This window comes from Haemaphysalis longicornis, unplaced genomic scaffold (genome assembly GCF_048455015.1).
Source record: "Haemaphysalis longicornis isolate Haplotype H1 unplaced genomic scaffold, Haemaphysalis longicornis Haplotype H1 scaffold_2, whole genome shotgun sequence".
In the NCBI taxonomy this organism is placed as follows: domain Eukaryota; kingdom Metazoa; phylum Arthropoda; class Arachnida; order Ixodida; family Ixodidae; genus Haemaphysalis; species Haemaphysalis longicornis.
The window spans coordinates 179,413,275-179,438,058 of record NW_027526295.1 but is presented as its reverse complement, the minus strand read 5'-3'; the positions used below and the strand labels follow the sequence as shown (position 1 = coordinate 179,438,058).

At 42.3% G+C, this 24,784-nt stretch overlaps 2 long non-coding RNA genes across 2 annotated transcripts in view; one reads left to right on the top strand and one right to left on the bottom strand.

Moving 5' to 3' along the window:
- LOC144167538 (uncharacterized) overlaps positions 1-24,784 on the top strand; it is a 58,413-nt gene that overhangs the window by 22,101 nt on the left and 11,528 nt on the right. The window lies entirely within an intron of this gene.
- Positions 1,837-8,907, bottom strand: LOC144169568 (uncharacterized). Its single transcript, XR_013322469.1, has 4 exons — positions 8,794-8,907; positions 7,729-7,761; positions 4,327-4,434; positions 1,837-2,054 (listed from the first exon to the last, which is right to left on the bottom strand). It is a non-coding gene; the product is annotated as an uncharacterized LOC144169568 (long non-coding RNA).

The following is a 24,784-nucleotide window of genomic DNA, read 5'->3' as shown; positions in this document are numbered from 1 at the left end:
ATTTTTTTTGCATAGCTTTTTTCCTCTACCAGCCAACGATTCCTTCCTGGCGTGCGGGGCAAGAAACTCCGAACGCGGATAGGGAGGGGATGGCGGTTTTCACTCCCGAAGCACAGTGTAGATGGCGCGGTGGTACGGCGCTATTACCCAACGTTCCCCGCGCGCAGCTGCCTGCTCGCACCGGCGGCCACATTGGAGAAACGGCTTTGTTGTCTGCTTTAGCGACGGTGATTTTTGGCTTGCTCTGGCGTGTTTCGCGTTCAGTGCGCGCTTCCTTCGCACGGCTTGATTAACTTGTTCTACAGCAGCTCCAGGGTAACCCGGACACGACGGAATTAAGTGGTCGTACGGCAAAGATACGTTAAGGACTGGTTTGAAGGGAGAGAAAACAAAATGTAGAAACCACATACCGACATCTGGAAGCTAGAGAAACGCTACCTTTTGCGCACTGCTTGTCAGGAATAGGACTCCGTTTTCTAGATTAGGAAATACCAACTCGGTAGTGTTTTAACAAGTATTGCAAAAGGCGAAAGGAGCAACTGGTTCTGATCAATACCGATTATAAAAGTTCCCTCAGCCTTCTCGCAATTCTGCAACTTACTAAACTAACTAGTTAAAATCGGTATAAATGCGAATCACTAAGTTCACATGCCGAATAGTTTCAGTGTCTGCGCTTGTGCCGCGTGGTGTTGTAGCCCCAAGCTAGAACATCAGGATGGCTAGGATCCGCTGTCTCACTCATCAAAAGAAGCTCCTCTCCGTTTTCTCCCACTTCCAACTCACGGCCGGCCTACAGCGGCGGCGTCGTCCGCCACTCTAGCCCGGCCGTGGCCGACGCTCCGGCATTCGGGATGCCGGCCCCGCGAATTAGACGTAACGGCTGGCAGATTCTCTGGTTTCATTCTTTGTAAAGCCACGTGTGTAAATTCAACTGACGTCGCATGGGCAATTGTTGTGGGTGTTGTTTCAAGATTTGCTTTCCAACCACCTGCACCGCGTGTATTGGAGCGAATTTTTTTTGTAGTGCAGGTAACCTAATGTTGCAACTCAAGTCAGCAATCGCTCTTAATCTCTTACGGATTTTAACGCCGCAAAGCTACATCTGGACTATAGGGTGCACTTTAGTGGATTGCGCGGTATAATTTTTTGCTGCCTGGGTATCCTTAACGTAAGCAAACATCTAATGACACTGGAATTTTCGTTTTTTGTCTTCATCAGAAAAGCAGCAACCGTGACCGGGATTGAACACACGTCATTGGACTCAAGAACGCGAAGCCACTCAAGCTTTTCAGTGACCTTAACATCTCCTGACGCGAAACCTGGAAAGCCACTCAATCACACTTTTGATGAAATAGAAAACTCAGGGAACCTAGAAAGACCGCAAAACTACTGCAAGAAAAGCTGCAAAACCTTCTTTCAGTTGTAATATATCGCAAATAATGTCTAAACCGTTCAGTTGAAATGGCAGGCGTAAGCGACCAGAATACTGAAACTGAAGATCTCAAAAGGATGCCTTATCAACCCAATCACCAATCTTTTAACCAGGCCCCACAGATTACAAGTAAAACAATGCAGGCATCGCGCTCAGGGCTCTTCAACGCAAAAACATAGCTCTTAATACAAATACATTTATGGGCCCACAAGTATCGTTGTGTTTAATAAAAGAGATGTGCTGACCGATTTGAGAGCCGCAGTCAACAACTTCGCACCTGCCTGACTGTGTTCCTGCTTGTGCCAACGGGAAGGTATTGGTATAGAGATGTTTATAGGCGACAAGAAAGAATTCTTATGAGTTTCTACTACTACTACATTACTATGAGAACCAAGGTCGGACAATCACCGCTAAGTGACAATTTTAATTGAGGAAAACGAAAGCGTCTTCACTTCTTCGGTACATTCCTTTCTGGGGTGAACAAACCGAAGTAGATGAGTCGAAACATCGTTTATGACTCTGGCTCGGCCGAACCGGCATCTGGATTAAAAACGCATATGCCTCCAATGAGAGCGAATGGTGCGCAATATTGGAGAATGCAGCATCCCTTCCAACTCCAGCACTGAAAAAGAAAAGTTTTATTCTTGAAAAAAATCTTTTGAGAAACGCAAGTACGTGTGCCTCGAAAATACAACTTATCATTTGACAAAATGATACGTGTTTCTTAGTGATCTACACTATAAACATGGTTTGTAGGTTATCTTAAAGAATATTAAATTTTTACGTAGTTCAGAACGTTTTCAAAGAATTGTCTGATGAAGAAAAACTGTCAAAAGAACTATTTCTACCTTTGAAGGGATTCTTTACTGTGACAGTTCTTTTTTGTGTTTATTAAATGAGCCAGTCATTCTCATTTGCAAATAAAAAATTCCTCCTGGATTTAATTCAAGGAGCCCGACAGGTTGCATGATATTACAGAACATGGCGCGGTGTTGCTTTTATTGGAGGTATTCAGAAACAAGTTGTAAGGTGTCTGGTACAACTGTGGCAACATTTTCTACGGAAGGTTTTTTTTTTGGCTCATAGATAACTGCCAAATACGATGAACATAACACATGTGTAGTTAGTTATTACTTCTCATTACTTTATTGGGGCTTTATACACGATTCAAATTCCTAAGAGCTGTCAATACAAGTATTTCTACTGTGAGCAATTGGCAATTTAAAATGGCAAAAACTGGTGTTTTAAACAACTAGTAAAAAGAAATTGTACAGCGTTCGCATGCTCAAACGGCTACGCACTCATAGGGGGTGTTTAGTTATAAGAGCCACAGATAAAGCAGCCATAGTTTAATAACAAACAACATGGGCTCATGTGGGGGGTGGAAAAGCGATTTCATTAGATGTTGCAACTTCCGGAGGGTCCGAGAAACAAACGTGGGGTATTTAAATTGAATTCAACAAACCTCCACTTTTCCTTCATGCAAGTCTTGCCGGAGGAAAAGGATGAGCATAAGAGGAAATGGGCAAGAACTAACAGTTATAAAACTACTTAAAAAATGTTTTTACCTTGTGTTATTCCTCTTCAGCCGATGTTATCACAGCGGTCTGCAGCACTTTGATAACACCGGCGAAAGGGGACCTTTATAATCCTCGGGTAAAGACTTGGGAGTCCACAGGCAATCAACAACGGTCCACTGGTGGATGCTCTATTAAACTACCTTTAGCACCCGCTATTTTGCCGTAACCCACGGGTTTGGTCACCATAGTGAACACATCTTTTTCATAAGGTTCTTTCCTAGATTACATTGAAATTCTAATTCACCAACCAAAGCATAAAAAATGCGACAATGTTCCCCTTACCTTCCCGCCGCGTTGTAGACGGCTAAAGTTCAATTCATTACTTCTCTGAATAGCCCACTAATCCATACGTGTAATTCCGCAAGCATAGCCAGTGCCTCTGCTCTCGAATCCCTTATGCGAAAGCTAACATTACAAGGTTCCCCTCAGTCTAGTGCTCTTGACTGGATGTAGACGCCGCACCCAAGGCCAGGATGCTTAAAGATGGTCTCCTTCAACCCGTACAAAAAGAGCGGTGGTGGCTACTACCTAAAGCTCCTTACACCGCTGCGCTGAATAGAGATACCACATAAATTGGCGGAAAACACGTTGGTCTTAAAAGTCAAATTTCCGAGGCATCAGGTACATTCGATCGGCATGCATTCGATCCTCCCTCTGAATGCGTTTTTCAGCCCTTTTCTTTCCTATATAAACATAACATCTTAACTTCAACGAATGTACCAATAAAAAAAACAAAATATTCCCCTGTACCACCCCTTCCGTTATATACTGCTGACTTTTCATTTGTATCTCTTCGACGAGCCTATGATTACCAAACACAGTAATATATATCAACTGTGAGCATCAATGTGTGCGCTGCTCTAGGCCCACTACAGAAAGACAAGGAAAAATGCCTTGTACAATTGTGTCCAATTCCCACTGCACACCATCTGCTTCTGGCGAACACTACCACCATCATGTCATTCCTCATCTTTTTCTACTAACCGTGCACATCATCATTCATGGTACTGGAATTGTTGGTGGGCGCTCGGGATGAACGCTTTGTACCGGCTACTCCTGAATAGTTTTCTCCTGTGTGTTCGCTGTTCTCGACGCCTTCATTAATAAATACAAATGTGCATACATACATTCATACATACACATGTACATACACGCGGGCCTACATGCATAGATACGTTTATATATATATATATGCATGTGCATGTTCGCCTGTGCTCGTGTGGGTGTTCGTTTGTGTGCGTGTAAGGCCATTGAATCACGTTTAAGATCAGAAAGATACACAAGATAGGGCAGCTAACGGTTTTTTCTACGTACCCATTTTGTTCCACAGGGGAGAGATTCCTGAATGGCAGTCTCCTCTTCTGAGTGTATCATCATTGGAGCAAGCAGCAGAAGAGCCAGGACCACGTGCAGCTTGAAATACTGTTCGCGAATCAACAACATGGCGTGCGATTGACATTTACCCCCAGAAAAAAGAGTTTCACATTAGCCGCCTGCAATGCAGGCATCTTAAAACATTCCGGTAGTACGTGGAGCACAGTTTTACTAGTAATTGCGGTTCTAAGAAGTACATGCAATTTGATCTATTTTATTGTGGATAAATATATGGGGCGTGCTGTAAAAGCTTTGCGTCGCTCCGTCACCAGAGCGGGCGGCACCCCTTCCAATCGGAGGGCAGGGGTGAATCCAGAAGATGTCAGTAGTAATGAAAGTGCTGTTGCTCATTCCTACGCGTTCAGACTCGCTAACTTTCCCTCGCAAATCCCAACTTGTGCACTCCTGACCACTGGTCATCACACAGCGAACAGGCTGAATATAGTTTTCCTACTGTATTTAAATAGGCGACATGTGTTGGGGCCAGGTTAAGGTGGCCGTGTGGCCATTCTGTGCCATTTCATGCCATAATTCCTGATTGGAGCTTAAAAAAACTCCATGATACTCGATGCTACCTTGAATAAGAAACTGTGCAATGTGGATGTAAAATTTAGAAAATTCGCGAAGGAAATCTTTTGCTTTTTTCTGATACAAAGTTTTGTTTGCGCATTGATTATCAGTCATTCGGCAGGGCCAAGAATGTTTTGATAAATACCAAAACAAGCGTGTGATACCTACATCTTCGTTAGTTTTCGAGCAGAGGAGTGTTTCATTTCAATAAGCAGATGATTCGACAAGAATTTTTGTCAGACTCAACAAGTCTCGGTATCACAAATTATGAAGAGGAACATTCTAGAGTAGAAATCGATGAGAAGTTCATCCAAAATGTTGCAATTGATTCTAACATGCCATTTCTCAACTCGCTGAACACATACTAGTTCTATCGGAGGTTTCTAGAGACACAAGGTCTATATATTGGCCAAAAATGCAGTGTTTTCGCCGTACGAAAAGCCTTAGTTTATATTCAACTACCAATTCCGAATCTCTGCTTGATGACGTTGTAACCTTGATATTCTAGGTTTAGCGTTGCGACATGTGAACCTTTTGGGATTAACAGTTCTCTGATCTTTCGTAGGTGGCGGGGGCCGTTCTTCTAAAATCTGCCGTCAAATCATTCAGGAACAATATTTCGACAAAATTATCGCTACCAATAATGGTCTCTGTACGGCTAAAATATCGCTTAATTTCAGGATTTCAAAGCTTAAACAACAATGGCTTGATTCAGCATCTATTCATATAAACATTCGCCAAAATTGTCTTGAGTTTAAATCGAGATGTAAAACAGTCTCTGTTTAGCAGCTCGTGCGTGTGTTGGCAGTGGTGTTTTTTATATATTCTGTTCATTCAGAGCAATTTTTTGTTCTGTTATCTTTTTCAAACGTGTCAAAAATATGTCTTGTATGAACTTGCGCTTGCACAGCGAAGTAGTCTAACCACAAGCGCGGCTTTCAGAAGATATTATATGCATGCGAACTTATGGTGTTCCCATAGCCCTTCGGTGAAGTTTCGCTCATGGTGCCAACAAGAGCATTTTCGTGGTTTAGAGTTCGAAGTGGGATATTTTCCCCCGCAGCCAATGTACTTCTCATTACACTTTTCCTTAAAGGCCAATTTTCGTGTTGTTCTTGTCTGAGGACAATTTGAGAATAGTCCTTGTATGCACACTCATTCCTGCCCCACACCATATCTGATGGAACGATTTACCCTCACATATAGCAACTCAAACTGACATCACTAAATTTCAAGAACTGCTTTGCCAACCGTGATGATTTGAAGTGTACTGTTTCTGGATATGTATTATTGTGCACCCACCGCTGTTCTCTTTTTTTGCCCTTCATCGTTTTTCTGTATTCAACTGTACTTAACTAATTCCGTACATCAATTTCCTTGTCACCTTCTTGCGCAAGCGCAATCCGTTTATTCGTTCAAATTATTTTTTTAACACATTGTATTCCTGCGATATTTTGTAGTATTAAATTTGCTTTTTTTCTCGTTCATTTCTATCTTTGTTTTTTAACGCGGGTTTTCTTTTTCTTTTCTACTTTTTTTCTATTTTTGTCTAATACTGCTTGAAATATGTTTTCAGTGCGTGCATGCCCCCCCCCCCCCCTCTATGTAATACCCTTATTGATGGGCTTTAGGGGTACTATGAAATAAATAAAAATAAATAAATAAATAGATATAAATATAACTGCGCGGAATAGGTATCTACGGCAGTTTGTTGGTTATCCTTGTTCCTCACTTACGCTTCTGGGTAGCTCATTCGCTCGCTCCATTAAGGAGTGACGCAGATGCATAGGGATTCAGTGAAAATTTTTGCGGGCGTACACCAGTTATTGCTCACGCTTAACGAAGAGCAGTGATTCGCAGTAGTTGTTTCTTCCTAAATACTATATACGCAGCATTTTATGGAGTTGTGACATTCCCTGTCACACATCCATAAAGTGTAACAGGTATTGTCACTGTGCTTGGACAGTGCAAATAGAGGTGTATTGGAATATCAGTGAACTGATGTTCATGTATAAAACAGCACGTTTAGCGGCATTAGCAGCGGAAATTCTGTTTAGCGGCTACACATGCTTCGCAAAGCAAGGGGAAAATGTTTGTTTCATCGTTTCTGAGTTACGAAACTTACATCCAGTTTGATTCGCTAGTCCGGAAAACGCCCAATGTATCAACACTTGGTTAGAATTGAAGCTTCCAATCCTACTTCCTCTAGACACCATACCTAATAGCAGTGGCGTATGCAGGATTTTGCTTCGGGGTTAGGAAGCGGGGGGCATATAAAAAATTCAGAAAATAATTACAAACAAATGCTACCAAATAACAATATTAACAAGTAAAAATTAGTATATATTTGAAAAAAACAAATACGAATGAACCAAAAAACAAAAAAAGCCTCCGGCTTGATGCAGCCTTAATAATCACCCCTGCCCCAAAGATTTCACGGGGGGTCGCGGCCCCTTGGTCTCCTGCTGCGTACGCCAGTGCCGAATGAACACTAAACCGTGATATATTTTTAAAAATTCTACGTTCGACCGTTACTTGGATTATGTGACAAGACAGAAAATGAAGACTACCAAGACCATGAGAGTGCACATTAAAATTAATATTTTGGGGGAGACTCATCTTTTTAATGACAAAGAGATAACGTTAAACAAAATTCACCCTTTAGAACGTATGCATTAAAATTAGGGCTGAAGGAGCTCCAGCACCGAGCAGGTAAGTTGCTTAGGGGGGCTGGGCGGGTAAAATGTTGTAAACCGGTGAAGATTTGCGTACCAAAGAGAACATTCCCATGTTGAAGACCGGAATCTGCAACAAGGAAAACGAGAACACCAAAGTAGATTTGCTCTGAATTTCCCCATCTAATATTTTTCCCTGACTGGTATAGTGCTCTTAACAGTTTCAAAACGCAAACCGTCGTTATTCTTCGATGCGCTATTCATGAGAGGTTTTTGTAACAGCAGGATCCTAGATTGAACTTACAAGGTGAGACATTTATGTTGAGAATATCCTATTACAGGACATTTAGAAAAGGTTCACGGATTCGCAAAACAATTAGTGTCAGCTCGAAACTACGCCAAATCTAACACATACCAAATACGGCCGTAATTACAAGTTATTCGGGACTTTGTGGTCACAAAACCCACTGATAGTTTTAAATGACAGGTAACAAAATTGGCACTGTTCACTTGTATTCTTCAGGAGAGGTTTGTTTTTGCCTTGTACAAACGATGTCTGATTGGATGATCCCGAATGCCTTACTTCCAGACTTCAACTGAATAACCTCGCCACAAAAAAATCAACCTGCAATGTCATGAAATTTGGCCACAAACATGAGTTCTGAGGCGCAACTCTTTCATAATGGCCTTTTATAGCATTAATTTCAAAAAAATGCTTCTGTGTGTGGCAATTCTTATCGGCAAAAAGTTTGTCATGCTCTGTTTTGGGTAAGTGCGTCCCCTTCGGGAATCTACGACTCATAGTGAAGCAATCTTACCGTGTTATATCGTTTTAACTGCGTAATGATTGGGTCGAAAGTTCCGTTTTGGAAGTAGGTGTGTTTTTGCTGCAGCACCAAATGCATTCAAAATATAAGTTTATTCTGCATTTATTTTTCTATATTTTTTTGAGTAGTACGTAACGGTTAACATTCGTTTCAAAGTTTAGATTCAGTTCGCTCCAAGTTCATAATGATGCATTGCACAAAAGAACTGGTGCAGTAAGAATCGCTCTTTCATTTGGTGGGGTGATCCCCTGCAGACAAATAGCCGAAGAAAGGGATGAAGCGAATAGCAGACATCACAGGCACTTCACGCAAAAATGTGGTATTGCCAAGCTTACCGAAGTCCTGCTTGTGTGTTGAACGCTGTACCCGCAAGCTATTGGTGCTGAGTCCACTCTTGGATGTCCCTTTTAAAGAGACGACGCCGTTCTCCGGTCCAGGGAATGTGGGGTTGCTATGTGCGGACCTTTTTGGTTTTTATTTTCTCGCCCTGGTAGCAGTGCGCGAATTGCGCCTGTAATTCTTTTTATTTCAAGTATCTCCTTCCTGTCTCTATACTTTTAAAGGGTAAAACTGTAAAAGAATTACAGAAAGGCAGGGACAAATTTGATGTACGGTTCTAGTGTCATTGAACAAACTCGCACATGCTTGCAAGTTGATTTTGAAGCTGGAATTCACGTACTGTCATATCAGAAAAAAATAGATCTTAAAAATAACTCTCACTGGTAGATAACAAAGCTCTCATTAAAGAAATGGCACTAAGCAAGGTCTGACAAACGATTGTAAAAACAGAAACCGCAGAACTTGTATGTACAAAAACATTCCGATGCTGTATCTGAGAGCGGGTCCTTGCGGATGAGCATTCCAGTATAGCAAACTGGGTCGCCATTCGGCAAACGCCAAGGAGAGAAGCAAAAACATTTTTTTTGTGTTCTCATAATTTAGAGTGAACACGGCGCAAATATCCAAGTACCACCAAAATCATGGGGCCCATTTGAAGCGATCGCTAGAAATAAGAATTTAAAGAATCATAATATATTATGTACCACAACTTATCCCCCAAATCGGTGTTAGTTTTAGCATCGTTGAAAACGCTCAACAAGACAATGTTTGCCTAATATATCAGGCAAGCTATCGAAAAGATCGTCTTAAGTGGCTTTTTTGTTTTTCGCTTTTTTTTTTGGAGCACGAGACCATGAGAACCCGATCAGGGAAGAAAAATAAAAAGCATTCCTGCTTTTCTATAAACAGTAACAGAAGCAATCGCCCAACTAAACCAATTAAATGGTTGCTTGAAAACATAACGTGCATGAAGTTCTCTGGTCGAAAAAGGTGTTATAAATATCAATTCAAAATTGTTGGGTATTTGCGTGCGTTGCTATACATGTAGAAGAAGAAAAAACTGGGTTTTTGGGTTTTTTATAGGAGTTATTACCCTCATTCCACAAATTTTACATCTTCGCCTAGGAAATTGTATATCTGCATAGCGCAGCACTTTGGTTTCCGGGAAGTTTAAATACAGTGCTACCGAAGGATTCAAGTACACACAGGAGGAGCAAATTACTTGCAGAAAATTCTTTAAAATCGTGTGTTCGGGGCAACCATAACAAATTGGAAGTCTTAAAGCGACAGCTTGTAAAATTCAATGTCTCGTTTTAGGATTCTCGTTTTTATTTTTTAAGGCAGATTTTTATAGCCATTAGTGATGCTTGCGGCTACATTAACTACCCGAACATAATTATACAAAATTTCAAGAATTTATTCACCATGGGTGCAATCTTACACGTTTGAAAATCTGCTGTATCAGAAACATAGACTGTTGCTTTACGGAAGAACATTTGGGGTATTCACGAGCCAAATCGCATAAAGATGCATATGAAGGAGTAAAAAGAAGCCAAAAGTGATGACACCTACATAGTAATAAAAGAGGAAATATTTCGTCGAGCTCCGGTTTTTAGTTCATATCCCAGATCCATCCCAGATCCATGACCAAGATCCATCATGGCCCAAGTCCTACAATCCTGATAATCTTCGGATGATAACTTTCGTTTAGTGGGCTGATGCAAACATGGGAAATTCAACAGCCAGTGACTTTGTGCTTGGTCGGTGGCTAATGACGGGAGGCGCTCGCGAACGTGTTGGATGACTATAAAGATGGCTGCCGGTCGGTGGACATTACAAGGTGTACGTTCCGCCGCTGTGGCTAGTTTTCTGCTGAATGCAAAAATAAAAAAAAATCCTGTGTGTCGGGATTTTGGCGCACATGGGGAAAACTCACGTGGTAGAAAAATAGGGCGAACATCACAGCCCGCGGTGTAGCTTCGCCGGGTGTACCGCCCGAGTCGCATGCCGCAAAGAACATTAGCTGCCTGTGTCTTGTGTCATCGAATTGAAGCTGAAACATTTTCTTTACACAGAGCGAGATGGTGTTCGAGAGCCTCAGAATAAATTACGACGTTCTACCTTGCTCCGTAACTGGAGCTGAAATCGTGGCTCGAAACGTATTTTCCGAGCGGATGCTCCAAACTGGGAAATATTGAAGTCTCTTTTTACACAAATGCAACTAACATAAATCAAGAAATAAAGATGCCATCAACTTTCAGTTTTTATTGGAAACCTTTGATTACATACATTGGTTTTGCCTAGGTAAGTATCGCGGAAAAGTAAAGTTTACGTTATACGGTACAAAAAAAATTATCTGCCCTTTTGTTCGTGCACGGCTTCGCTCTCAATACCTGTGCAGAAACTATAAAAGACTCCTATCAAACCACAAGATGTGTGAATGCCATGCCAGCGCCAGTTGTATTTAATACCACAGGATCCTACATCAATATAGACATCTTTTATTGGCTCTTATGAAACAAAAACCAACGAACCCGCGAATTGACAACCTAATTCATGTTTATGTACATTTTATTCTTTTCAAATACATCTGTCATTGCTTGTACACGACTCTGTGAGAGGAAAGTCTTACCACAAAACAAAAACATACTTTAACTGAATTATATGTGTCCGTCTATCCGCATAAATTTTTCCTCTTTAACAGCAGTTAACGTCTTTTGAGGAGCTCTTCGTGGTGAGATCTACATGTGCTGGCAATTGGGACAGCGTTTTATGGCTACTGCTTATCAATGTAGACTTACGAGTACAAACGAAACGTATATATTCTGCCGAGCAGAATAACCAGTTCAGTACAATCGCATAAAACACAGAAAATTGGAAGTCGTAATTATTACTAGATGCCATGTATATATTTAAAGTAAAACAATTGCACTTCTTTGGAGCTATCACGCGACGTCGCTATGGGGGCTTAAAAATATTTCGAAACCAGAACTGTTAGGTGGCATTGGCATCACTAAATTCAATTAAAGAGACGAATTTTTTAAAGTATATGAAAAGCTTAGGACATTCATTACTGGTTACCGTATATGCTGTAACGCGCCAATGGAGGCATTTTTGCAACTATTATTTTGTAAAAAAAATTAGTAACACGCTCTTCTCAAAACTCAGGTGACGCCCAGAAACTACAGGAGGTATTTACTACTCTACAGGAAGTATTTACTACTCCAAAAGCTCCCAGGGGGCGGCGCATAAAACAGCAGTGGAATGACTGTAAAAAGTAGAAACTCCGGCTTGTAAAGTCTTGTGTGCATGTTTCGGATCGGAAGCTGCCCAAACATGGCAGAACTTTCGCTTGGATGTGGTGACAACCCACATCTATATCCGACGCTAGCTCGGCGCGTTTAGGAATTGTTTCGCCACACAGACCTGTGACTGTAAAGTTGCTGCTTCCATGGGCATCATTTTTACAAACTGAACCACACATGGCGTTATAAAGACATTATCGAGTTTTCCCGAAGACAGCGTATTAATGTAGATTGACATGCGGGAGCATTTCTGTGGCTGTGGTGCAGTTCAGTGTGTTTATTGAGGTTGACTGTAAAATGTATTTGCAAAGCTGGATGGTAACACAGAAAAGTGGGAAGAGCACAAATAGTTTCAGTATATCACAAAATAAATGCAATATTGAAACATTCATTCCAGAAGTTATTTCAATAAGTGTACGAAGTGTAGATATATATTGTTACTCTATATAATTCGTAAATCACAGATGTATTTAAAAGGCGTATTTGCGTAACGGATGGCGCCGCGAAGATAACTGTGGCTCGTGCCCACAATGTTTTACATAGGCGGTGCACTAGCGTGTCATTCGTCTTCCTATATGGTTGATACACCATAACAAAAAGGCAGTATTGTTTTGGCGAAAGTACTTTTTATTGTAATATCCTGGTGCAGCAAACCCTGTCTAAGAAATAAATTACATTACTGCTTGCCGATTTGTATAGGTATTAGACCTCCTTAGACTGAACCTTTCAAGCTTTGGCCTGATTTTCTCTTACTCACACAACAGAATTTGTATTTTTTCATGATGGCTGAAATTGAAATAGTCATGACACGAATTCCATAGCCTGCATACTTCTATAACGATGCGCCGTAGTAAAAATGAGGGGACGGCATTGCTTCTCTCCGCGACAACATTGCGCTTGAACTGTCAGCTGTGGCATGCGATGTACCCGTAACAATGTGCCGCGTCTTTCAAAAGCTTTACGCCTTTTATCTGGCGGTCAAGGTTATCTGTTGTTTTGAAACAATCCTGAAATGCCTTTGTAACACGCGTGAAACGAACAGAAACGTAACACCACTACGCTTTACGTGCGTCGTGCAAACCTAGTTAATATGTATTGTATGTTTGTGCTTGTTGGCGCAAGGGTAACTAAGACCAAACAGCGCCACAACGACGTGACGTGGTCTTTCAATAGTCATGTTTGATCATCATATATGTATGACACGAGTATGATATATTCTAAAATACTGTATATTTTGGTGTAGAGGGCCCGTAAACTAAAACACGAGGATATAATGTCAGATGTAGGGAAGTATGGATGGAACGTGGCTGCACCTCAAGCCGAAGAGCATGCTACGCGAGCGGGTCCCCTCATGTTAACAAAGGAAACATCAGAGCCTTGTTCAATGCGCGTAGGCTCCGAGGTCATGCACTGTACGAAATGAGCTTTAAAAACTTCATGTCTGCAATATAGCTTAAAAGGCAATTGTTCGTGAACATAGGTTCATCTCCTAAAAACAGTGAAGGGTGTAGCGGAGTGTTACAGTTATAGATTTTAGGAAAGTGTCGTTGTCTAGCCTCATTGTAGGATGCGCAGTCTATTAGCACATGGAGAACTGAGAGCCGGTCCCCACACTTGTCACAAACTGGTTGGAGTGTACCATTCAAAAGGTATGCATGTGTAGCGTAAGTGTGACCTATGCGCAGTCCGCAAATCGATACTGTTTTTTTATGTTGTGTATCTTCCCAGGTGGGGTTTTATTAAGTGGAGCTTGTTTTCTGTGTGTGTGTCCAACGTGTGCTGCCAGTATTTACGGATTCCCCTTCGGATCACTTGCTTCAAATCGATGTAAGGGGCCTGTTGTATGTCAACACCCCTATAGAGGGCCGCGAAAGTGGCATCCCGCTCGGCAATTTCATTGCCCAGAATGCCACTGTGTCCAGGGATCCAGCAAACAAGCTTAAGTTTTGACTTATAAGCAGTCAAAAGAGCTTTAAAAAGGTGACCGAGGACAACATTTTTGGTAGGTTTAAAGTAATCTAGTGCTGTAACCACACTTAAGGGGTTTCTGTAGATAATCGATTCTTGTATTTTGTTCTGTGTAATCTACTCCACTGCGATTAAAATACCATAAGCTTCGGCCGTAAAGATACTACTATTTGTGTTCAAAATACTTGTGCTGGAAAACTCCGGCCAATGTGCAGCACACGATACAACAGAAGCAGACTTGGAGGCGTCCGTGTAAAATCAGGTATATGGATATGTGTATTGTAAATGTAAGAAATGCTGCATGATCAATTCACGAGGTGCACGACGCTTATCAATAAGTTTAAAGGATGTGTCGCAACAAATCTTTGACATTTCCCATGGCGGGACTACATCGGCAATGGAGGTCGTCATGCCCTCATCGAAAGATACCCCTACTTCTTCTGCAAGGCCTTTGACACGTAAGGGCAAAGGGGGAGGGATCGATAGGCGTGCTGAATACAAATGGGCAGATGAGGTATCATTCAGAATAGAGAGGCACGGATGAGTCTTCATAGGCAATGTTCTAATAACATAGAGCAGTGCTGTATAAGCGCGCTCGTACTCTAGGCACCAGTGGTCACATTCTACATAGAGACTTTGAATTGGACTTGTCTTGAAGGCTCCCGAAGCAAGGCCCAGATGTAGCACTGGGTCTAACATTTTTAGGGCAGTTTTACGCGCGGACCCATACATTGCCCTTCCGTAGTCTATACGTGACCTAACTAAACTGACAAAGAGACGTAGAAGGCAATCTTTATCAGCACCGTAAGACTGATGCGACAACAATTTTAAAATTTTCATGGTGTTTAAGCATTTCTGTTTGAGTGTCTTTATGTGCGGTATGAATGTTAGCTTTTCGTAAAGTATAACACCTAAAAACTTATGTTCTTTCTTGACGGGAATCCCTTCTCCGTTCAGCATGATGTCGGGTTCTGGGTGAATTCCACGCTGCTGTGTGAATAAAACACATGTACTTTTTTGAAGATTCAGTTTAAAACCATTTTCTTCCGTTCATTTCGCAAGCCTGTTTACGCCTAACTATATTTGCCTATCACATATGGACCGGTTGCATGATCTGAAGCTAATATGGACGTGGTCAACATACATTGAGTAGGAGATTGTGGGTGGCAATGATTTCCCGAGCGAATTCATTTTAACTACAAACAGAGTACAGCTTAACACTCCACCTTGAGGAACACCATTTTCTTGTGTGTACGTTCTAGATACTGCTGTCCCTACTCTTACTGTAAATGTTCGCTGTGAGAAATAACTTTCAATAGTGTTTAACATCTACCCAGACACACCGAATGCCTTGAGATCAAGCAGTATACTGAAATTCGAAACAGCGCAAAAAGACGGGACAACGAAACGACGACACAAGGCCAACTAGCCCAAACCACCGTTCTAACGCAGTTCAAGCAGTATGCCGTTACGCCAAGTTGTGTCGTATGCTTTTTCTAGGTCAAAGAAAACAGAAAGACAATGCTGTTTGTGGATAAAAGCATCTTTGACATACGACCCAAAGGCAACTAGCTGGTCAGTTGGGCTTCGACCTTATCGGAAACCAGCCTGACAACTGTCCAGGATGCCGTTATATTAAAGGAAATGCATTAGCCTCTTATTTACCAGTTTCTCAAAAATATTCCCCAGGCAACTCGTCAGACCTATTGGCCGGTAACTGGCAGGTAAATGAAGCATCTTTGCCATCTTTTAACACAGCAACTAATACTCCTCCTCTTCAGGCCCTCGGAAAGTATGCTGCCGCCCATATTTTATCAAGTAAGTACAAGAGTGTTTGGAGAGTTGCTGTGTGCAGATGTTGGATCATTGCGTATGATATGCCACCTGTCCCTGGCGCTGAAGTTTTACATGTTCTCAGGGCCACCAAAAGCTCTGTTACGCAAAATGCGGAGTTGGTTCGTCAGACTTTTTGTTATCGCGAATCGGTTTTTTCTCCATAGATGTTTTATGTTGCAAGAAAGTATTCGTGTAGTGTGCAGAACTTGATACATAAGAGAAGTGTTTTGCCAGTGTGTTTGCCTGGTCCTCCAGGGTGTCGCCTGTACTGCTGACCAAGGGTAGGTTGTGTGTTTTCCGTCCATTAAGCTTTTTTATTTTGTTCCACAATTGGCCTGTATCTGTGTACGAATTAATAGAGGTTACAAAAGAGTGCCAGCTCTCCCTTTTCGCTTGCTGGCGAATGCGTCTTCCTTGGGCTTTTGCACATTTGAAAGAAATCAAGTTTTGCGTCGTGGGGTACCCGCGAAGGACACCCACACCTTATTTTGAGCCTGCCGCGCATGCCTGCACTCTTCATTCCACCACGGCCTCCTAGTTTTAGGTGCGGCGCCGGATTTTTGTGGAATCGAGCACTCTGAAGCATGAACAATGTGCGCCGTAACCAGTTTACAGGCTTCATCAATTCCCAAATGGCTTAAAGATGTGTACGGTAGTTGTGATAATTATGTAAATTTTAACCAATCTGCACCAGATTCCTTAAACTTTTTATGACAGGTGGATCTGCAGGGGCTTTTGTCAATGCCTTTCAAGATTACTAGGAAGTGGTCACTCCCGTAAGGGTAGTCAACCTCTCCCCATTCAACAGACGGAGAGAGGACAGAAGAGCCGATTGCCAGGTCTGTGTGTGAGTATGTGTTGTATGTAATGTTGTAATATGTCGGCTCTTTTTTGTTAAAGAGACAAGCTCCGGATGAGAAGAGACATTTTTCTTTCAAACGACCCCGGTAATATGTGCGTTCAGATCTCCATAGTGGGCTGTGCGAATTCAGGTCACCTACAAGTAAAAGCGGTTCTGGCAGCTCATCGATAAGAGATTCAAATTAAGAGCTAGACAGTCAATATTCAGGAGGAATGTATAGTGAGCAAATGGTTGTTATCTTGTTGAAAATTATTGCCCGTACAGCAACCGCTTCTAGGGCAGTGCACAACTGAAGAGATTGGCAAGGGAAAGATTTTTGCATAACTATAGCTACGCCACCAGAGGTATGCGTGCAGCTACCTCTATCCCTCCTAAATACTGCGTACTGGTTCAGGAACTTGGTGTGTCTGGAGTTCAAGTGTGTCTCTTGTAAACACAGGATGGATGTTTGCGTTTTGTGTAGGATTTCATATATATCATTTAGGTTTTTAATTAGACCTCCGCAGTGCCACTGTGTAATTATTGGAGGTACCATTAATGTTTAAAATGAAGATTTTAGCTGGTGTAGATTAGGACTAGGGCTGGATGAATCAACTACCACACTCAGTTCGGACTTGGGCCTGTGACACGGGCAGCTGGTGGCTTTTTGCCCCATCCTAACATGGTGCGCTGTTCTCTTGCCGCCTTTGGCGCTGGCACTGGCCGAAACGGTGTTACCTCCATGTCATCGTCTGAGTGCTGTGACAGTGACGAGATACAGTCCTTGCGGGCTCCACCGAGGGATATGTTTGAGGTGGAGGCAGGAGTCCCTGCCGTCATCGACTGTTGTTTGTCGGACGACGAAATGGTCGTGAGACACGCCACATCTACGTCCATGGCCACCTGAAGTCCGGCAGCCGGAGGAGGACCGATGGCAGAGCCGTCACTCCTGACGTTCACAGGGCACAGGGGCACAACACCTGCGGGCACCGCAGGTGTCGTGTCGGCTGGTTGGGCTGCCTTTGGCAGTACCCGGGGGGGGGGGGGGGGGGGGGAGGGGGGCTGGGACGGCACCAAGTCTGCTTCGCAGTGCTGGGTGGCCGCTGTGACAAGACGTCGCTCCGCCCCCGGAGAGCTTCGTCGGCATACCTTTGTGAAAACATCGAATGTTTTTGTCGTGCTTCTTGATAGGTAATGTTCTGGGTGACCTTCATGTTTATAATTTCTTTCTCTGCTTTGAATTTACTACATGACCGGGAGTATGCGGCATCGGGTCGTTCACAGTAGGCACATTTCAAAACATTATAAGCGCAGTTCTCTGAAGGGTCATGATGTCCTGCACATTTGGCGCATGTCAGTTTTCCGCGGCAGGTGTTAGTACTGTGCCCATACCGCTGGCACTTGAAGCAGCGACGTGGGTTTGGTATGTAGGGTCGGACGTTGCAATGGAGGAAGCCTGTAGTGACAGACTCCGTTAGGACACTTCGGTCAAAAGTTAGGATCACATGTTTTGATTTTACTTCTTTGACCATCCCGCCTGATCATTATTCTTCTTACCGCAGTAACGCCCTGATCACGCATGCCCTTGAGGAGGTCAGACTCGCTTTCATTGAGCCGGTCCATCTCGAAAATCACGCCCTGCGAACTGTTTAGGCTCCGATGGGGCGTCACAGTTATTTCAAGGCCAAGTAAGTCGGTCTGGTTAAAATAACTGTCAGGTTGTTTTTTAGTAGATAGTTCAACAAGCACGTCCCCTGATGTCAACTTCTTTGACTTGTAGTTCGCACCAACTACACTCTCAATGAACGTGGGAATTAAGAAGACAGCTTTGCAGGTAACTGGAGATTCCTTGATATTGGATTGTATCACCAAGAAGCGAGGAAAGTTGTCCGGGGTGTTAAACTTCATGTTGGGCAGAGGTTTGAATATTACATCGGTGCGGGCCCTTTTTGGGGCCCGATCGTTTGAAAGAGAGGGTTTTTAAAATGCCATGCGACATAGTATAAGGCAGGGATCTGGGGTACTTTCTTCTTTGACGTTACCCTGATGGTCAAAGAGGTCCCGGAGCTCCCAGCCTGATAAACAGACAGGGAGCCCATCGGCCGGAGCTTGACTAAGGCTCCGACGGCCACCGTTCACGGCTTCTAACCCTTTATTTTTCAACTTCGCACCACGGCAGGTAACAGCTTAAGTATGGGAGGTTCGGGGTAAGCGGTGTCACCACTCCCCGTCACTAAGATTACTTAAGGTGCCCCGTGCGGGGCCTAGTTAATATGCTGTGACCTTTACCACAACTACCATTAGAGAATCAGACACAATTGCCGAAAGAGGATCATTACCGCCGATATAAAATAAAATAAAGCAATACATCTTAAATACAAGTCAAAATTTTTAAGCAGTCAAGTCCTCGATTTCAATAATCTATGTTTGTAATGCAAGAACACTTGAAAAGAGGCTTCTTCGAAGCACGATGTTTACTCCTGACGCAGTTAAAAGCGACCGTTACATTCTGATTTTGAGTTGGGTAGCAAAAATTAAGGCGGAAATAAACATCTCTTGGTGGAGAAACTTGCAAATAAAGATATTATTTACTCTGCAACACCGACAGGTAATTACCGAACTTGAAAAACAGTAAAAGACGTTCATTACATGTGCAAACCTAGAATACTTTGATACATAAATGTGTTCGGGCCAAAAGCGCTGCGTTTGTTTACGGTATATTTTCACAAACAAAATCCGCGGTAGAAACATCTTCGTTACAGTGCGCCGTGAAAAATTTGTCGTCCCTGGCAACTTGTGTGGTGACTTGTTTGTGGTCGTTCAGGTTTAGAGGAATTTGCCTCTAGTCTTAAATTGATGCTCCGTGAGAACTTCTGAACGAAGGAGATAGAAGAGAGGAGTTTATTGACATGCGTCACTATAGAGATGTTAAAAGTGAGAAGATTGACGCACCGGAAAGCAATGTGGCTGTACTAAATAAGAGGTTTAATGCCGATGACGAAGGTGCGTGTTTTTTATCGTGGAAAGTGTCATTTATAGTTTTCGCACGAAGTTTTCGGGTGGGCAGTCTATCACGATCGTAATGTGCGAAAAGGCTTCAGTTTACATTTCAAACGAAGGGTAGTTATTTTATCTTGCTTTATTATATCGCTCACACTTTTTATATCGCCCCTAGGTTTCAGTGTCAAAATTGGCAGCGATATTGTAGAATATTACTTTTAAAAACTATTCAGGATGTTGTAGTAGGACACTGAAGCTTAAAGTTAGGTGGCCTATTTTCATGCTTAATAAATATAGAACCATGTTGCCGATTTCAATAAAAAGTAAACATTGTTTGGCCTGCGTACACTGAGGATTTCAATATTGTTTACTGGTATGCTAAGTGGCGTCTCCATTGTTCATGGTAGGCTCGCATTGCATAGAAAGACAAATCGGCCGTTCATGCAAAATCTTTTAATATATGCAAATACAACAAAATGCTTTCAAATACATTGCCTAGCTTGTACTTAGTTTTTGTATTATCATCACTTTGTGAAACAAATTTTTTTATTAAATAAATCTGACCCAGAGATTTTCTCTTCACTTCAGTTGCAAGAAAGTGGCAAATAGTCCCTGGTATTAAAAGTTTGCAAAGGTATGAGCCATCAAACATTGATGCCACACAATCACCTTAATAAAAAATTCCTAAACACCTTTAAACTTCTCATTGTTTGACGTGTCTGACAACATTTCACGCACTGCTTGTAGACGGAAAACAAAAACGTAATTTTAGGCAAATGCGCAATATTTTTGCAATTATTTATTGATTTTGTATATCCATACTTCCTCTTTGAAAGTGATGTGATTGCGGGTTATTCATTTCATTGTATTTCTATTACGCTAAAAAGCGCAAAAATTTGGCTCCAGTCCACGCTGTGAAGGTGGGTGGAAAGCAAAGCTGTTAATGAACCCAAAACAATTGCCCATGCGACGTCACTTGAATTCACACACGCGGCTCTACAAAGAGTAACCAGAGATTCTGCCAGCCTGGGGTTATGGGGGGCGGCGTCCGAACGGAGCAGCGCTGGCCAGGGCCGGGCTAGAGCGGCGGACGCCCCCGCTGTCGGCAGAAAGAAAACGGAGTGGAGTGTCTTTCGAAGGGTCACAGAGCAGATCCTAGCCATCCTGATGTGCTAGTTCTAGGCTACACCACCGCGCGACACAAGCGCAGGCACCGATACAATCCCGCATGTGAGCTTAGTGATTTCTAATTATACCGATTTAAACCAGCTAGTTAAGTAAGTTTGAAAATCCCGAGAAAGCTGAGGTAACATTTATAATCGCTATTTATCGCAACCAGTTGCTTCTTCTGCCATTTGTCATCATCATCATCACCAGCCTATCTACTCCCACTGCAGGGCGAAGGCCTCTCCCATTAATCTCCAATTATCCCGGTCCTGTCCTAACTGCGGCCAATTTATCCCTGCAAACTTCTTAATCTCATCCGCCGATCTAACTTTCTGCCGCCCCCTGCTACGCTTGCCTTCTGTAGGGATCCACTCTGTTACCCATCTTAATGACCACGGTTATTTTGCCTTCGCATTACATGCCCTGTCCACGTCCATTTATTATTATTAATTTCTACTAATATGACCTTAACACGCGTTTGTTCTCTGACCCACTCCGCTCTCTTCTTCTACGCCTATCATCTTCCGTTCCATTGCGCGCTGAGTCGTCCTCAATTAAAGTTGAACCCTCTTGGTGAGCCTCCAAGTTTCTGCTCCGTAGGTGAATACCGGTAAGATGCAGCTGTCATAAACTTTCTTCTCGAGGCTGGCAATCTCAGATAATCAATGGCAACCTACCATTGTCCTTGAAGAAGAAAGAAACAAGTCATCACTCAAGTTTCCAGGTACGACAATTTTTTCAAGGCGCACTGTAACGAAGATGTTTCTACCGCGGATTTTGTTTGTGAAAATATACGGCGAAACAAACACAGTGCTTTGCCACTCTTCACTGCACGCTCAAACACATTTTTGCATCAAAATATCCCAGGTTTGCACATATAATGAACGTCTCTTACTGTATTTTAAGTTCGGTAATTACCTGTCGGTGTTGCAGAGTAAATAATATCTTTATTTGTACGTTTCCCCACCAAGAGGTGCTTATTTCCGCTTTAATTTTTGCTACCCAACTCAAAATCAGAATGTAACGGTCACTTTTAACTGCGTCAGGAGTAAACATCGTGCTTCGAAGAAGCCTCTTTTCAGGCGTTCTTGCAGTACAAACATGGATTATTGAAATCGAGGACTTGACTTCTTAAAAAACTTGACTTGTATTTAAGATGTAATGCTTTATTTTATTTTATATCCGCTGTAACGTTCCTCTTTCGCAATTGTGTCTGATTCTCTAATCGTAGTAGTGGTAAAGGTCACAGCATATAAACTAGGTTTGCACGACGCACGTAAAGCGTAGTGGTGTTACGTTTCTGTTCATTTCACGCGTGTTACAAAGGCATTTAGGGCTTGTTTCAAAACAACAGATTACATTGACCGCCAGATAAAAGGCGCAAAGCTTTTGAAAGACGCGGCACATTGTTACGGATACATCGCATGCCACAGCTGACAGTTCAAGCGCAATGTTGTCGCGGAGAGAAGCAATGCCGTCCCCTCATTTTCACTACGGCGCATCGTTATAGAAGTATGCAGGCTATGGAATTCGTGTCATGACATATCCAATTTCAGCCATCATGAAAAAATACAAATGCTGTTGTTTGAGTAAGAAAAAATCAGGCCAATGCTTGCAAAGGTTGAGTCTAAGGAGGTCTAATATGTATACAAATCGGCAAGCTGTAATGTAATTTATTTCTTAAACAGGGTTTGCTGTACCAGGATATTACAATAAAAATTATTTTCGCCAAATCAATACTGCCTTTTTGTTACGGTGTATCAACCATACACGAAGACGAATGACACGCTAGTACACCACCTATGTAAAGCATTGTGGGCACGAGCCACAATTATCTTCGCGGAGCCCTCCGTTACGCAAACGCGCCTTAAATACATCTGTGGTTTACGTCTTATTTAGAGTAACAATATATATCTACACTTCGTACACTTATCGAAATAACTGCTCGAATGAATGTTTCAATATTGCATTTATTTTATGATATACTGAAACGATTTGTGCTCTTCCTACTTCTCTGTGTTACCATCCAGCTTTGCAAATACATTTTGCAGTCAACCTCAATAAACACACTGAACTACACCACAGCCACAGAAATATTCCCGCATCTCAATCTACATTATTCCGCTGTCTTCAGGAAAACTCGATAATATCTTTAGAACGCCATGTGTGGTTCAGTTTGTAAAAATGATGCCCCTGGAGGCAGCAACTCTGCAGTCACAGGTCAGTGTGGCGAAACAATCCCTAAACGCGCTGAGCTAGCGCCGGATCTAGATGTGGGTTGTCAGCACACCCAAGTGAAAGTTCTGCCATGTTTGGGCAGCTTCCGATCCGAAACATACACAGAAGACTTTACAAGCCGGAGTTTCTACTTTTTACAGTCATTCTCCTGCTATTTTATGCGCCGCCCCCTGGGAGCTTTTGCACTAGTAAATATTTATTTTGTGCTCAGCTCGCCTCCTGTAGTTTCTGTGCGTCACCTGATTTTTGGGAAGAGCGTGTTGCTAATTTTTTTACTAAATATAGTTGCAAAAATGTCTCCATTGGTGCGTTGCAGTATATACGGTAACCAGGATTGAATGTTTCACTATTGTCCTAAGCTTTTCATATACTTTAAAAAATTCGTCTCTGTAATTATAGCGATGACTTTTCGACCTAACAGTTCTGGTTTCGAAGAACTTTTCAGTCCCCAATAGCGACGTCGGGTGCTAGCTCCAAAGAAGTGCAATTGTTTTACTCTAAATATATAAATGGCATCTAGTAATAATTACGACTTCTAATTTTCTGTGTTTTATACGATTGTACTGAACTGGTTATTCTGCTTGGCAGAATATATACGTTTTGTTTGTACTCGTAAGTCTACATTGATAAGCAGTCGCCATAAAAGGCTGTCCCAATTGTCAGCACATCTACATGTCAACACGAAGATCTCCCCAAAAGACGTTAACTGCTTTCAAAGAGAAAAATTTATACGGATTAACGGAAACATATACTTCAGTTAAAGTATTTTTTGGTTTGTGCTAAGACTTTACTCTCACAGAGCCGTGTACAAGCAATGGCAGATGTATTTGAAAATATTAAAATATAAATAAACATGAATGAGGTCGCAAATTCGATGGTTCCTTGGTTTTTGTTTCATAATAGCGAGTAAAAGATCTCTATATTGATGTAGGATCCTGGGGTAATAAATACAACTGGCACTGGCAAGGCATTCACACATTTGTGGTTTGATATGGGAGTGTTTTATAGTTTCTGCACAGGTATTGAGAGCGAAGGCAGACCGTGCACGAACAAAAGGGCATATAATTTTTTGTGCCGTATAACGTAAACTTTACTTTTCCGCGATACTTACCCAACAAAAGAAATTTATGTAATCTAAGGTTTCCAATAAAAACTGAAAGTTGATGACATCTCTTTTTCTTGATTTTTGTTAGTTGCATTTATATATCCGTTAGTTGCAATTCTATATTTCCCAATTTGGAGCATCCGCTCGGAAAAAACGTTTCGTGTCACGATTTAAACTCCAGTTTATTTCAAGGCCCTCGAAAACCATCCGGCTGTGTGTAAAGGAAATGATACAGCTTCAATGCGATGGCACAAGACAGAGGCAGCTAATGTTATTTGCGGCATGCGATTCGGGCAGTACACCCGGCCAAGCTTCAGCGCGGGCTATGATGTTCGCCCTATTTTTCTACCACGTGAGTTTTCCCCATGTGCGCCGAAATCCCGACGCACAGGATTTTTTCTTTTTGTATTCAGCAAAAAACCACCGACTGGCAACCGACCACCGACGGGCAACCATCCACCGACTGGCAACCATCCTTATGGCCATCCAACACGTTCGCCAGCTTTTGGCCATCCCTACCATCACTG